This window comes from Lissotriton helveticus, chromosome 11, assembly GCF_964261635.1.
Source record: "Lissotriton helveticus chromosome 11, aLisHel1.1, whole genome shotgun sequence".
Classification (NCBI taxonomy): Eukaryota; Metazoa; Chordata; class Amphibia; order Caudata; family Salamandridae; genus Lissotriton; species Lissotriton helveticus.
The window spans coordinates 39,317,021-39,330,270 of record NC_136072.1 but is presented as its reverse complement, the minus strand read 5'-3'; the positions used below and the strand labels follow the sequence as shown (position 1 = coordinate 39,330,270).

At 43.8% G+C, this 13,250-nt stretch overlaps 11 non-coding genes across 11 annotated transcripts; all 11 read right to left on the bottom strand.

Annotated features, from left to right (window-relative positions):
- Positions 1 to 34: 34 nt before the first annotated feature.
- Positions 35 to 106, bottom strand: TRNAG-UCC (transfer RNA glycine (anticodon UCC)). The gene has a single exon. It is a non-coding gene; the product is annotated as a tRNA-Gly (tRNA).
- Positions 107 to 1,613: 1,507 nt separating this feature from the next.
- TRNAG-UCC (transfer RNA glycine (anticodon UCC)) lies at positions 1,614 to 1,685 on the bottom strand. Its single transcript has one exon. It is a non-coding gene; the product is annotated as a tRNA-Gly (tRNA).
- An 899-nt stretch (positions 1,686 to 2,584) lies between these two features.
- Positions 2,585 to 2,656, bottom strand: TRNAG-UCC (transfer RNA glycine (anticodon UCC)). The gene has a single exon. It is a non-coding gene; the product is annotated as a tRNA-Gly (tRNA).
- Positions 2,657 to 4,163: 1,507 nt separating this feature from the next.
- TRNAG-UCC (transfer RNA glycine (anticodon UCC)) lies at positions 4,164 to 4,235 on the bottom strand. The gene has a single exon. It is a non-coding gene; the product is annotated as a tRNA-Gly (tRNA).
- An 899-nt stretch (positions 4,236 to 5,134) lies between these two features.
- TRNAG-UCC (transfer RNA glycine (anticodon UCC)) lies at positions 5,135 to 5,206 on the bottom strand. The gene has a single exon. It is a non-coding gene; the product is annotated as a tRNA-Gly (tRNA).
- A 1,507-nt stretch (positions 5,207 to 6,713) lies between these two features.
- TRNAG-UCC (transfer RNA glycine (anticodon UCC)) lies at positions 6,714 to 6,785 on the bottom strand. Its single transcript has one exon. It is a non-coding gene; the product is annotated as a tRNA-Gly (tRNA).
- An 899-nt stretch (positions 6,786 to 7,684) lies between these two features.
- TRNAG-UCC (transfer RNA glycine (anticodon UCC)) lies at positions 7,685 to 7,756 on the bottom strand. Its single transcript has one exon. It is a non-coding gene; the product is annotated as a tRNA-Gly (tRNA).
- Positions 7,757 to 9,268: 1,512 nt separating this feature from the next.
- Positions 9,269 to 9,340, bottom strand: TRNAG-UCC (transfer RNA glycine (anticodon UCC)). The gene has a single exon. It is a non-coding gene; the product is annotated as a tRNA-Gly (tRNA).
- Positions 9,341 to 10,239: 899 nt separating this feature from the next.
- TRNAG-UCC (transfer RNA glycine (anticodon UCC)) lies at positions 10,240 to 10,311 on the bottom strand. The gene has a single exon. It is a non-coding gene; the product is annotated as a tRNA-Gly (tRNA).
- A 1,497-nt stretch (positions 10,312 to 11,808) lies between these two features.
- Positions 11,809 to 11,880, bottom strand: TRNAG-UCC (transfer RNA glycine (anticodon UCC)). The gene has a single exon. It is a non-coding gene; the product is annotated as a tRNA-Gly (tRNA).
- An 899-nt stretch (positions 11,881 to 12,779) lies between these two features.
- TRNAG-UCC (transfer RNA glycine (anticodon UCC)) lies at positions 12,780 to 12,851 on the bottom strand. Its single transcript has one exon. It is a non-coding gene; the product is annotated as a tRNA-Gly (tRNA).
- Positions 12,852 to 13,250: the final 399 nt, after the last annotated feature.

Sequence of the window (13,250 nt, the reverse complement as noted above, 5' to 3'; positions counted from 1 at the left end):
ATATCCAGCTTGCAGAATATATAAGTATTTGTACTGCGTTGGCCGGGAATCGAACCCGGGTCAACTGCTTGGAAGGCAGCTATGCTCACCACTATACCATCAACGCCCTATGATCTGTATGCTCTCGGTTCTAAACATTACGACCCTGAGTGCAATGTCTATCTTGCACCAGCTTCAACGGTGCATTTGGTTTAGATACCAACATGAAAAGCAGTAGAAAGTTTTTAGCAGAGGGTAAGGAACTGGGATTGAAACCAAGGTCAAAGCTGTGCGGAAGAGAAGAATGGAAAGCAGTAGTACAAATAATAGATATGAACATATAGATGCAGCATGGGAAGCAAAGCAGGGAAGAGAAAGAGAGAACATTCCAGGAAATGCCCAGGAGATAGATAATAGCACAACTAAAAGGGAAGAATGAAATTCAAAGCATGCCCAGAAAAGTGTTTGAAGGTCCCACCAGTCATTTATGCTTATTATTGTGTGTCTTTACTTTCAAAGTACAGGGTGGATCCTTTTACGATCCCTCTCTTGTATTTCAGCAGACACAGATAGTTGAGAAGTCTTTTCTCACATAGCTGGCAAAAGCTTGCGCTTTTACTTGCTGGCAGCCTGGGAATGACAGCTTGGTCCTTGGAAGAAAAATCAAGCAAAATTAGCAGAGGATGGTTTCGATCCATCGACCTCTGGGTTATGGGCCCAGCACGCTTCCGCTGCGCCACTCTGCTCCGTTGTGAAAGTGTTCTCTTTATGCAAATAAGGAGCATTCAGCAGAGTAGAGTGGGATTGGTCGGGCTCTCACCTCATTTGCCTAAGTATATCGCAAGGCATGCTGGGTGCAGAAAAACTTAATCTTCCCCTCTCACAATCAGTCATAACTGAAAGCCAGACACTCTCAGGCACTAGCCGTTTCAAACATTTATCAAGACAGCAGCTCTTGAACCCTCTATATCTCTCTCTGTGATACTAGCGCTAACATGCTCAGGATTTGGCTTTACCTGGGAGCCAGAGATCTACCCGGTGTGAGGCTTTTGAGCGTTTGGGAGCGTTCGGGACGTGAGTGGACGTTGGACAGGAAACTATGCAAATTTCAAGCATCCAACCTTCCTGCTGCAGTGAGAGGCTCTTTCCATGGACATCTGCCTCTTGGATTCCTCTCAACTTGCCTTCTGATAAAACATTTTGTGAGCTGCAGTTACCTTCGACAGCTACGAGGTGGCGCTACATTCAGGTCAGAGCACAAGTATGCAAAAATGTTACGGACTTTGGCCAGATTTATCGGTGGGTCTTGCATATTTTTTTCAGAGGCTAGAAATTGCCTAGAAATGCTTTTTAACATAGAGATGCTGGAGGTATAATGTCTGGTCGGGCCTCAGCCCTTTCATTGCCTGCCCAAAATAACATATTTATTACCAGCACATGTGAATGGCGACTCTGCTTTATGAAACTTATCATATATTAGGACAATGAATATAGCAGAAGGGGCGATTGAGATGTTTGCCTACGTATTTTTTAATTTCTATATATATGGCTGATTAATCTGTTCATGATATTTCCATTTTGTGACATGTTGAACTAAAATATATCCTGCTTGCAGAATACATAAGTATTTGCACTGCGTTGGCCGGGAATCGAACCCGGGTCAACTGCTTGGAAGGCAGCTATGCTCACCACTATACCACCAACGCCCTCTGTCATTTATGCTTATTATTGTGTCTCTTTACTTTCAAAGTAAAGGGTGGATCCTTTGACGATCCCTCTCTTGTATTTCAGCAGACACAGATAGTTGAGAAGTCTTTTCTCACATAGCTGGCGCAAGCTTGCGCTTTTCCTTTCTGGCAGCGTGGAAATGACAGCTTGGTCCTTGGAAGGAAAATAAAGCAAATTTAGCAGAGGATGGTTTCGATCCATCGACCTCTGGGTTATGGGCCCAGCACGCTTCCGCTGCGCCACTCTGCTCCTCTGTGAAAGTGTTCTCTTTATGCAGATGAGGAGCATTCAGTGGAGTGACGTGGGCGTTCGGGACGTGAGAGGACGTTGGACAGGAAACTATGCAAATTTGAAGCATCCAACCTTCCTGCTGTAGTCAGAGGCTCTTTCTATGGACATCTGCCTCTTGGATTCCTCTCAACTTGCCCTCTTATGAAACATTTTGTGAGCTGCAGTTACCTCCGATGGCTACAAGGTGGCGCTACATTCAGGTGAGAGCACAAGTATGCCCAAAATGTTAGTGACTTTTGCCAGATTTATCGGTGGATCTTGCATATTTTTTTCAGAGGCTAGATATTGCCTAGAAATGCTTTTTAACATAGAGATGCTGGAGTTATAATGTCTGGTCGGGCCTCAGCCCTTTCATTGTCTGCCCACTGTAACATATTTATTACCAGCACATGTGAGTGGTGACTCTGCTTTATGGAACTTATCATATATTAGGGCAATGAATATAGCAGAAGGGGCGATCGAGATGTTTGCCTACGTATTTGTTTATTTTTTTATATCTGGCTGATTAATCTGTTCATGATATTTCCATTTTGTGACATATTGCATTAAAATATATCCAGCTTGCAGAATATATAAGTATTTGTACTGCGTTGGCCGGGAATCGAACCCGGGTCAACTGCTTGGAAGGCAGCTATGCTCACCACTATACCACCAACGCCCTATGATCTGTATGCTCTCGGTTCTAAACATTACGACCCTGAGTGCAATGTCTATCTTGCACCAGCTTCAACGGTGCATTTGGTTTAGATACCAACATGAAAAGCAGTAGAAAGTTTTTAGCAGAGAGTAAGGAACTGGGATTGAAACCAAGGTCAAAGCTGTGCGGAAGAGAAGAATGGAAAGCAGTAGTACAAATAATAGATATGAACATATAGATGCAGCATGGCAAGCAAAGCAGGGAAGAGAAAGAGAGAACATTCCAGGAAATGCCCAGGAGATAGATAATAGCACAACTAAAAGGGAAGAATGAAATTCAAAGCATGCCCAGAAAAGTGTTTGAAGGTCCCACCAGTCATTTATGCTTATTATTGTGTGTCTTTACTTTCAAAGTACAGGGTGGATCCTTTTACGATCCCTCTCTTGTATTTCAGCAGACACAGATAGTTGAGAAGTCTTTTCTCACATAGCTGGCAAAAGCTTGCGCTTTTACTTGCTGGCAGCCTGGGAATGACAGCTTGGTCCTTGGAAGAAAAATCAAGCAAAATTAGCAGAGGATGGTTTCGATCCATCGACCTCTGGGTTATGGGCCCAGCACGCTTCCGCTGCGCCACTCTGCTCCGTTGTGAAAGTGTTCTCTTTATGCAAATAAGGAGCATTCAGCAGAGTAGAGTGGGATTGGTCGGGCTCTCACCTCATTTGCCTAAGTATATCGCAAGGCATGCTGGGTGCAGAAAAACTTAATCTTCCCCTCTCACAATCAGTCATAACTGAAAGCCAGACACTCTCAGGCACTAGCCGTTTCAAACATTTATCAAGACAGCAGCTCTTGAACCCTCTATATCTCTCTCTGTGATACTAGCGCTAACATGCTCAGGATTTGGCTTTACCTGGGAGCCAGAGATCTACCCGGTGTGAGGCTTTTGAGCGTTTGGGAGCGTTCGGGACGTGAGTGGACGTTGGACAGGAAACTATGCAAATTTCAAGCATCCAACCTTCCTGCTGCAGTGAGAGGCTCTTTCCATGGACATCTGCCTCTTGGATTCCTCTCAACTTGCCTTCTGATAAAACATTTTGTGAGCTGCAGTTACCTTCGACAGCTACGAGGTGGCGCTACATTCAGGTCAGAGCACAAGTATGCAAAAATGTTACGGACTTTGGCCAGATTTATCGGTGGGTCTTGCATATTTTTTTCAGAGGCTAGAAATTGCCTAGAAATGCTTTTTAACATAGAGATGCTGGAGGTATAATGTCTGGTCGGGCCTCAGCCCTTTCATTGCCTGCCCAAAATAACATATTTATTACCAGCACATGTGAATGGCGACTCTGCTTTATGAAACTTATCATATATTAGGACAATGAATATAGCAGAAGGGGCGATTGAGATGTTTGCCTACGTATTTTTTAATTTCTATATATATGGCTGATTAATCTGTTCATGATATTTCCATTTTGTGACATGTTGAACTAAAATATATCCTGCTTGCAGAATACATAAGTATTTGCACTGCGTTGGCCGGGAATCGAACCCGGGTCAACTGCTTGGAAGGCAGCTATGCTCACCACTATACCACCAACGCCCTCTGTCATTTATGCTTATTATTGTGTCTCTTTACTTTCAAAGTAAAGGGTGGATCCTTTGACGATCCCTCTCTTGTATTTCAGCAGACACAGATAGTTGAGAAGTCTTTTCTCACATAGCTGGCGCAAGCTTGCGCTTTTCCTTTCTGGCAGCGTGGAAATGACAGCTTGGTCCTTGGAAGGAAAATAAAGCAAATTTAGCAGAGGATGGTTTCGATCCATCGACCTCTGGGTTATGGGCCCAGCACGCTTCCGCTGCGCCACTCTGCTCCTCTGTGAAAGTGTTCTCTTTATGCAGATGAGGAGCATTCAGTGGAGTGACGTGGGCGTTCGGGACGTGAGAGGACGTTGGACAGGAAACTATGCAAATTTGAAGCATCCAACCTTCCTGCTGTAGTCAGAGGCTCTTTCTATGGACATCTGCCTCTTGGATTCCTCTCAACTTGCCCTCTTATGAAACATTTTGTGAGCTGCAGTTACCTCCGATGGCTACAAGGTGGCGCTACATTCAGGTGAGAGCACAAGTATGCCCAAAATGTTAGTGACTTTTGCCAGATTTATCGGTGGATCTTGCATATTTTTTTCAGAGGCTAGATATTGCCTAGAAATGCTTTTTAACATAGAGATGCTGGAGTTATAATGTCTGGTCGGGCCTCAGCCCTTTCATTGTCTGCCCACTGTAACATATTTATTACCAGCACATGTGAGTGGTGACTCTGCTTTATGGAACTTATCATATATTAGGGCAATGAATATAGCAGAAGGGGCGATCGAGATGTTTGCCTACGTATTTGTTTATTTTTTTATATCTGGCTGATTAATCTGTTCATGATATTTCCATTTTGTGACATATTGCATTAAAATATATCCAGCTTGCAGAATATATAAGTATTTGTACTGCGTTGGCCGGGAATCGAACCCGGGTCAACTGCTTGGAAGGCAGCTATGCTCACCACTATACCATCAACGCCCTATGATCTGTATGCTCTCGGTTCTAAACATTACGACCCTGAGTGCAATGTCTATCTTGCACCAGCTTCAACGGTGCATTTGGTTTAGATACCAACATGAAAAGCAGTAGAAAGTTTTTAGCAGAGGGTAAGGAACTGGGATTGAAACCAAGGTCAAAGCTGTGCGGAAGAGAAGAATGGAAAGCAGTAGTACAAATAATAGATATGAACATATAGATGCAGCATGGGAAGCAAAGCAGGGAAGAGAAAGAGAGAACATTCCAGGAAATGCCCAGGAGATAGATAATAGCACAACTAAAAGGGAAGAATGAAATTCAAAGCATGCCCAGAAAAGTGTTTGAAGGTCCCACCAGTCATTTATGCTTATTATTGTGTGTCTTTACTTTCAAAGTACAGGGTGGATCCTTTTACGATCCCTCTCTTGTATTTCAGCAGACACAGATAGTTGAGAAGTCTTTTCTCACATAGCTGGCAAAAGCTTGCGCTTTTACTTGCTGGCAGCCTGGGAATGACAGCTTGGTCCTTGGAAGAAAAATCAAGCAAAATTAGCAGAGGATGGTTTCGATCCATCGACCTCTGGGTTATGGGCCCAGCACGCTTCCGCTGCGCCACTCTGCTCCGTTGTGAAAGTGTTCTCTTTATGCAAATAAGGAGCATTCAGCAGAGTAGAGTGGGATTGGTCGGGCTCTCACCTCATTTGCCTAAGTATATCGCAAGGCATGCTGGGTGCAGAAAAACTTAATCTTCCCCTCTCACAATCAGTCATAACTGAAAGCCAGACACTCTCAGGCACTAGCCGTTTCAAACATTTATCAAGACAGCAGCTCTTGAACCCTCTATATCTCTCTCTGTGATACTAGCGCTAACATGCTCAGGATTTGGCTTTACCTGGGAGCCAGAGATCTACCCGGTGTGAGGCTTTTGAGCGTTTGGGAGCGTTCGGGACGTGAGTGGACGTTGGACAGGAAACTATGCAAATTTCAAGCATCCAACCTTCCTGCTGCAGTGAGAGGCTCTTTCCATGGACATCTGCCTCTTGGATTCCTCTCAACTTGCCTTCTGATAAAACATTTTGTGAGCTGCAGTTACCTTCGACAGCTACGAGGTGGCGCTACATTCAGGTCAGAGCACAAGTATGCAAAAATGTTACGGACTTTGGCCAGATTTATCGGTGGGTCTTGCATATTTTTTTCAGAGGCTAGAAATTGCCTAGAAATGCTTTTTAACATAGAGATGCTGGAGGTATAATGTCTGGTCGGGCCTCAGCCCTTTCATTGCCTGCCCAAAATAACATATTTATTACCAGCACATGTGAATGGCGACTCTGCTTTATGAAACTTATCATATATTAGGACAATGAATATAGCAGAAGGGGCGATTGAGATGTTTGCCTACGTATTTTTTAATTTCTATATATATGGCTGATTAATCTGTTCATGATATTTCCATTTTGTGACATGTTGAACTAAAATATATCCTGCTTGCAGAATACATAAGTATTTGCACTGCGTTGGCCGGGAATCGAACCCGGGTCAACTGCTTGGAAGGCAGCTATGCTCACCACTATACCACCAACGCCCTCTGTCATTTATGCTTATTATTGTGTCTCTTTACTTTCAAAGTAAAGGGTGGATCCTTTGACGATCCCTCTCTTGTATTTCAGCAGACACAGATAGTTGAGAAGTCTTTTCTCACATAGCTGGCGCAAGCTTGCGCTTTTCCTTTCTGGCAGCGTGGAAATGACAGCTTGGTCCTTGGAAGGAAAATAAAGCAAATTTAGCAGAGGATGGTTTCGATCCATCGACCTCTGGGTTATGGGCCCAGCACGCTTCCGCTGCGCCACTCTGCTCCTCTGTGAAAGTGTTCTCTTTATGCAGATGAGGAGCATTCAGTGGAGTGACGTGGGCGTTCGGGACGTGAGAGGACGTTGGACAGGAAACTATGCAAATTTGAAGCATCCAACCTTCCTGCTGTAGTCAGAGGCTCTTTCTATGGACATCTGCCTCTTGGATTCCTCTCAACTTGCCCTCTTATGAAACATTTTGTGAGCTGCAGTTACCTCCGATGGCTACAAGGTGGCGCTACATTCAGGTGAGAGCACAAGTATGCCCAAAATGTTAGTGACTTTTGCCAGATTTATCGGTGGATCTTGCATATTTTTTTCAGAGGCTAGATATTGCCTAGAAATGCTTTTTAACATAGAGATGCTGGAGTTATAATGTCTGGTCGGGCCTCAGCCCTTTCATTGTCTGCCCACTGTAACATATTTATTACCAGCACATGTGAGTGGTGACTCTGCTTTATGGAACTTATCATATATTAGGGCAATGAATATAGCAGAAGGGGCGATCGAGATGTTTGCCTACGTATTTGTTTATTTTTTTATATCTGGCTGATTAATCTGTTCATGATATTTCCATTTTGTGACATATTGCATTAAAATATATCCAGCTTGCAGAATATATAAGTATTTGTACTGCGTTGGCCGGGAATCGAACCCGGGTCAACTGCTTGGAAGGCAGCTATGCTCACCACTATACCACCAACGCCCTATGATCTGTATGCTCTCGGTTCTAAACATTACGACCCTGAGTGCAATGTCTATCTTGCACCAGCTTCAACGGTGCATTTGGTTTAGATACCAACATGAAAAGCAGTAGAAAGTTTTTAGCAGAGAGTAAGGAACTGGGATTGAAACCAAGGTCAAAGCTGTGCGGAAGAGAAGAATGGAAAGCAGTAGTACAAATAATAGATATGAACATATAGATGCAGCATGGCAAGCAAAGCAGGGAAGAGAAAGAGAGAACATTCCAGGAAATGCCCAGGAGATAGATAATAGCACAACTAAAAGGGAAGAATGAAATTCAAAGCATGCCCAGAAAAGTGTTTGAAGGTCCCACCAGTCATTTATGCTTATTATTGTGTGTCTTTACTTTCAAAGTACAGGGTGGATCCTTTTACGATCCCTCTCTTGTATTTCAGCAGACACAGATAGTTGAGAAGTCTTTTCTCACATAGCTGGCAAAAGCTTGCGCTTTTACTTGCTGGCAGCCTGGGAATGACAGCTTGGTCCTTGGAAGAAAAATCAAGCAAAATTAGCAGAGGATGGTTTCGATCCATCGACCTCTGGGTTATGGGCCCAGCACGCTTCCGCTGCGCCACTCTGCTCCGTTGTGAAAGTGTTCTCTTTATGCAAATAAGGAGCATTCAGCAGAGTAGAGTGGGATTGGTCGGGCTCTCACCTCATTTGCCTAAGTATATCGCAAGGCATGCTGGGTGCAGAAAAACTTAATCTTCCCCTCTAACAATCAGTCATAACTGAAAGCCAGACACTCTCAGGCACTAGCCGTTTCAAACATTTATCAAGACAGCAGCTCTTGAACCCTCTATATCTCTCTCTGTGATACTAGCGCTAACATGCTCAGGATTTGGCTTTACCTGGGAGCCAGAGATCTACCCGGTGAGGGCTTGCCCGGTGTGAGGCTTTTGAGCGTTTGGGAGCGTTCGGGACGTTGGACAGGAAACTATGCAAATTTCAAGCATCCAACCTTCCTGCTGCAGTGAGAGGCTCTTTCCATGGACATCTGCCTCTTGGATTCCTCTCAACTTGCCTTCTGATAAAACATTTTGTGAGCTGCAGTTACCTTCGACAGCTACGAGGTGGCGCTACATTCAGGTCAGAGCACAAGTATGCAAAAATGTTACGGACTTTGGCCAGATTTATCGGTGGGTCTTGCATATTTTTTTCAGAGGCTAGAAATTGCCTAGAAATGCTTTTTAACATAGAGATGCTGGAGGTATAATGTCTGGTCGGGCCTCAGCCCTTTCATTGCCTGCCCAAAATAACATATTTATTACCAGCACATGTGAATGGCGACTCTGCTTTATGAAACTTATCATATATTAGGACAATGAATATAGCAGAAGGGGCGATTGAGATGTTTGCCTACGTATTTTTTAATTTCTATATATATGGCTGATTAATCTGTTCATGATATTTCCATTTTGTGACATGTTGAACTAAAATATATCCTGCTTGCAGAATACATAAGTATTTGCACTGCGTTGGCCGGGAATCAAACCCGGGTCAACTGCATGGAAGGCAGCTATGCTCACCACTATACCACCAACGCCCTCTGTCATTTATGCTTATTATTGTGTCTCTTTACTTTCAAAGTAAAGGGTGGATCCTTTGACGATCCCTCTCTTGTATTTCAGCAGACACAGATAGTTGAGAAGTCTTTTCTCACATAGCTGGCGCAAGCTTGCGCTTTTCCTTTCTGGCAGCGTGGAAATGACAGCTTGGTCCTTGGAAGGAAAATAAAGCAAATTTAGCAGAGGATGGTTTCGATCCATCGACCTCTGGGTTATGGGCCCAGCACGCTTCCGCTGCGCCACTCTGCTCCTCTGTGAAAGTGTTCTCTTTATGCAGATGAGGATCATTCAGTGGAGTGACGTGGGCGTTCGGGACGTGAGAGGACGTTGGACAGGAAACTATGCAAATTTGAAGCATCCAACCTTCCTGCTGTAGTCAGAGGCTCTTTCTATGGACATCTGCCTCTTGGATTCCTCTCAACTTGCCCTCTTATGAAACATTTTGTGAGCTGCAGTTACCTCCGATGGCTACAAGGTGGCGCTACATTCAGGTGAGAGCACAAGTATGCCCAAAATGTTAGTGACTTTTGCCAGATTTATCGGTGGATCTTGCATATTTTTTTCAGAGGCTAGATATTGCCTAGAAATGCTTTTTAACATAGAGATGCTGGAGTTATAATGTCTGGTCGGGCCTCAGCCCTTTCATTGTCTGCCCACTGTAACATATTTATTACCAGCACATGTGAGTGGTGACTCTGCTTTAAGGAACTTATCATATATTAGGGCAATGAATATAGCAGAAGGGGCGATCGAGATGTTTGCCTACGTATTTGTTTATTTTTTTATATCTGGCTGATTAATCTGTTCATGATATTTCCATTTTGTGACATATTGCATTAAAATATATCCAGCTTGCAGAATATATAAGTATTTGTACTGCGTTGGCCGGGAATCGAACCCGGGTCAACTGCTTGGAAGGCAGCTATGCTCACCACTATACCACCAACGCCCTATGATCTGTATGCTCTCGGTTCTAAACATTACGACCCTGAGTGCAATGTCTATCTTGCACCAGCTTCAACGGTGCATTTGGTTTAGATACCAACATGAAAAGCAGTAGAAAGTTTTTAGCAGAGGGTAAGGAACTGGGATTGAAACCAAGGTCAAAGCTGTGCGGAAGAGAAGAATGGAAAGCAGTAGTACAAATAATAGATATGAACATATAGATGCAGCATGGGAAGCAAAGCAGGGAAGAGAAAGAGAGAACATTCCAGGAAATGCCCAGGAGATAGATAATAGCACAACTAAAAGGGAAGAATGAAATTCAAAGCATGCCCAGAAAAGTGTTTGAAGGTCCCACCAGTCATTTATGCTTATTATTGTGTGTCTTTACTTTCAAAGTACAGGGTGGATCCTTTTACGATCCCTCTCTTGTATTTCAGCAGACACAGATAGTTGAGAAGTCTTTTCTCACATAGCTGGCAAAAGCTTGCGCTTTTACTTGCTGGCAGCCTGGGAATGACAGCTTGGTCCTTGGAAGAAAAATCAAGCAAAATTAGCAGAGGATGGTTTCGATCCATCGACCTCTGGGTTATGGGCCCAGCACGCTTCCGCTGCGCCACTCTGCTCCGTTGTGAAAGTGTTCTCTTTATGCAAATAAGGAGCATTCAGCAGAGTAGAGTGGGATTGGTCGGGCTCTCACCTCATTTGCCTAAGTATATCGCAAGGCATGCTGGGTGCAGAAAAACTTAATCTTCCCCTCTCACAATCAGTCATAACTGAAAGCCAGACACTCTCAGGCACTAGCCGTTTCAAACATTTATCAAGACAGCAGCTCTTGAACCCTCTATATCTCTCTCTGTGATACTAGCGCTAACATGCTCAGGATTTGGCTTTACCTGGGAGCCAGAGATCTACCCGGTGTGAGGCTTTTGAGCGTTTGGGAGCGTTCGGGACGTTGGACAGGAAACTATGCAAATTTCAAGCATCCAACCTTCCTGCTGCAGTGAGAGGCTCTTTCCATGGACATCTGCCTCTTGGATTCCTCTCAACTTGCCTTCTGATAAAACATTTTGTGAGCTGCAGTTACCTTCGACAGCTACGAGGTGGCGCTACATTCAGGTCAGAGCACAAGTATGCAAAAATGTTACGGACTTTGGCCAGATTTATCGGTGGGTCTTGCATATTTTTTTCAGAGGCTAGAAATTGACTAGAAATGCTTTTTAACATAGAGATGCTGGAGGTATAATGTCTGGTCGGGCCTCAGCCCTTTCATTGCCTGCCCAAAATAACATATTTATTACCAGCACATGTGAATGGCGACTCTGCTTTATGAAACTTATCATATATTAGGACAATGAATATAGCAGAAGGGGCGATTGAGATGTTTGCCTACGTATTTTTTAATTTCTATATATATGGCTGATTAATCTGTTCATGATATTTCCATTTTGTGACATGTTGAACTAAAATATATCCTGCTTGCAGAATACATAAGTATTTGCACTGCGTTGGCCGGGAATCGAACCCGGGTCAACTGCTTGGAAGGCAGCTATGCTCACCACTATACCACCAACGCCCTCTGTCATTTATGCTTATTATTGTGTCTCTTTACTTTCAAAGTAAAGGGTGGATCCTTTGACGATCCCTCTCTTGTATTTCAGCAGACACAGATAGTTGAGAAGTCTTTTCTCACATAGCTGGCGCAAGCTTGCGCTTTTCCTTTCTGGCAGCGTGGAAATGACAGCTTGGTCCTTGGAAGGAAAATAAAGCAAATTTAGCAGAGGATGGTTTCGATCCATCGACCTCTGGGTTATGGGCCCAGCACGCTTCCGCTGCGCCACTCTGCTCCTCTGTGAAAGTGTTCTCTTTATGCAGATGAGGAGCATTCAGTGGAGTGACGTGGGCGTTCGGGACGTGAGAGGACGTTGGACAGGAAACTATGCAAATTTGAAGCATCCAACCTTCCTGCTGTAGTCAGAGGCTCTTTCTATGGACATCTGCCTCTTGGATTCCTCTCAACTTGCCCTCTTATGAAACATTTTGTGAGCTGCAGTTACCTCCGATGGCTACAAGGTGGCGCTACATTCAGGTGAGAGCACAAGTATGCCCAAAATGTTAGTGACTTTTGCCAGATTTATCGGTGGATCTTGCATATTTTTTTCAGAGGCTAGATATTGCCTAGAAATGCTTTTTAACATAGAGATGCTGGAGTTATAATGTCTGGTCGGGCCTCAGCCCTTTCATTGTCTGCCCACTGTAACATATTTATTACCAGCACATGTGAGTGGTGACTCTGCTTTATGGAACTTATCATATATTAGGGCAATGAATATAGCAGAAGGGGCGATCGAGATGTTTGCCTACGTATTTGTTTATTTTTTTATATCTGGCTGATTAATCTGTTCATGATATTTCCATTTTGTGACATATTGCATTAAAATATATCCAGCTTGCAGAATATATAAGTATTTGTACTGCGTTGGCCGGGAATCGAACCCGGGTCAACTGCTTGGAAGGCAGCTATGCTCACCACTATACCACCAACGCCCTATGATCTGTATGCTCTCGGTTCTAAACATTACGACCCTGAGTGCAATGTCTATCTTGCACCAGCTTCAACGGTGCATTTGGTTTAGATACCAACATGAAAAGCAGTAGAAAGTTTTTAGCAGAGAGTAAGGAACTGGGATTGAAACCAAGGTCAAAGCTGTGCGGAAGAGAAGAATGGAAAGCAGTAGTACAAATAATAGATATGAACATATAGATGCAGCATGGGAAGCAAAGCAGGGAAGAGAAAGAGAGAACATTCCAGGAAATGCCCAGGAGATAGATAATAGCACAACTAAAAGGGAAGAATGAAATTCAAAGCATGCCCAGAAAAGTGTTTGAAGGTCCCACCAGTCATTTATGCTTATTATTGTGTGTCTTTACTTTCAAAGTACAGGG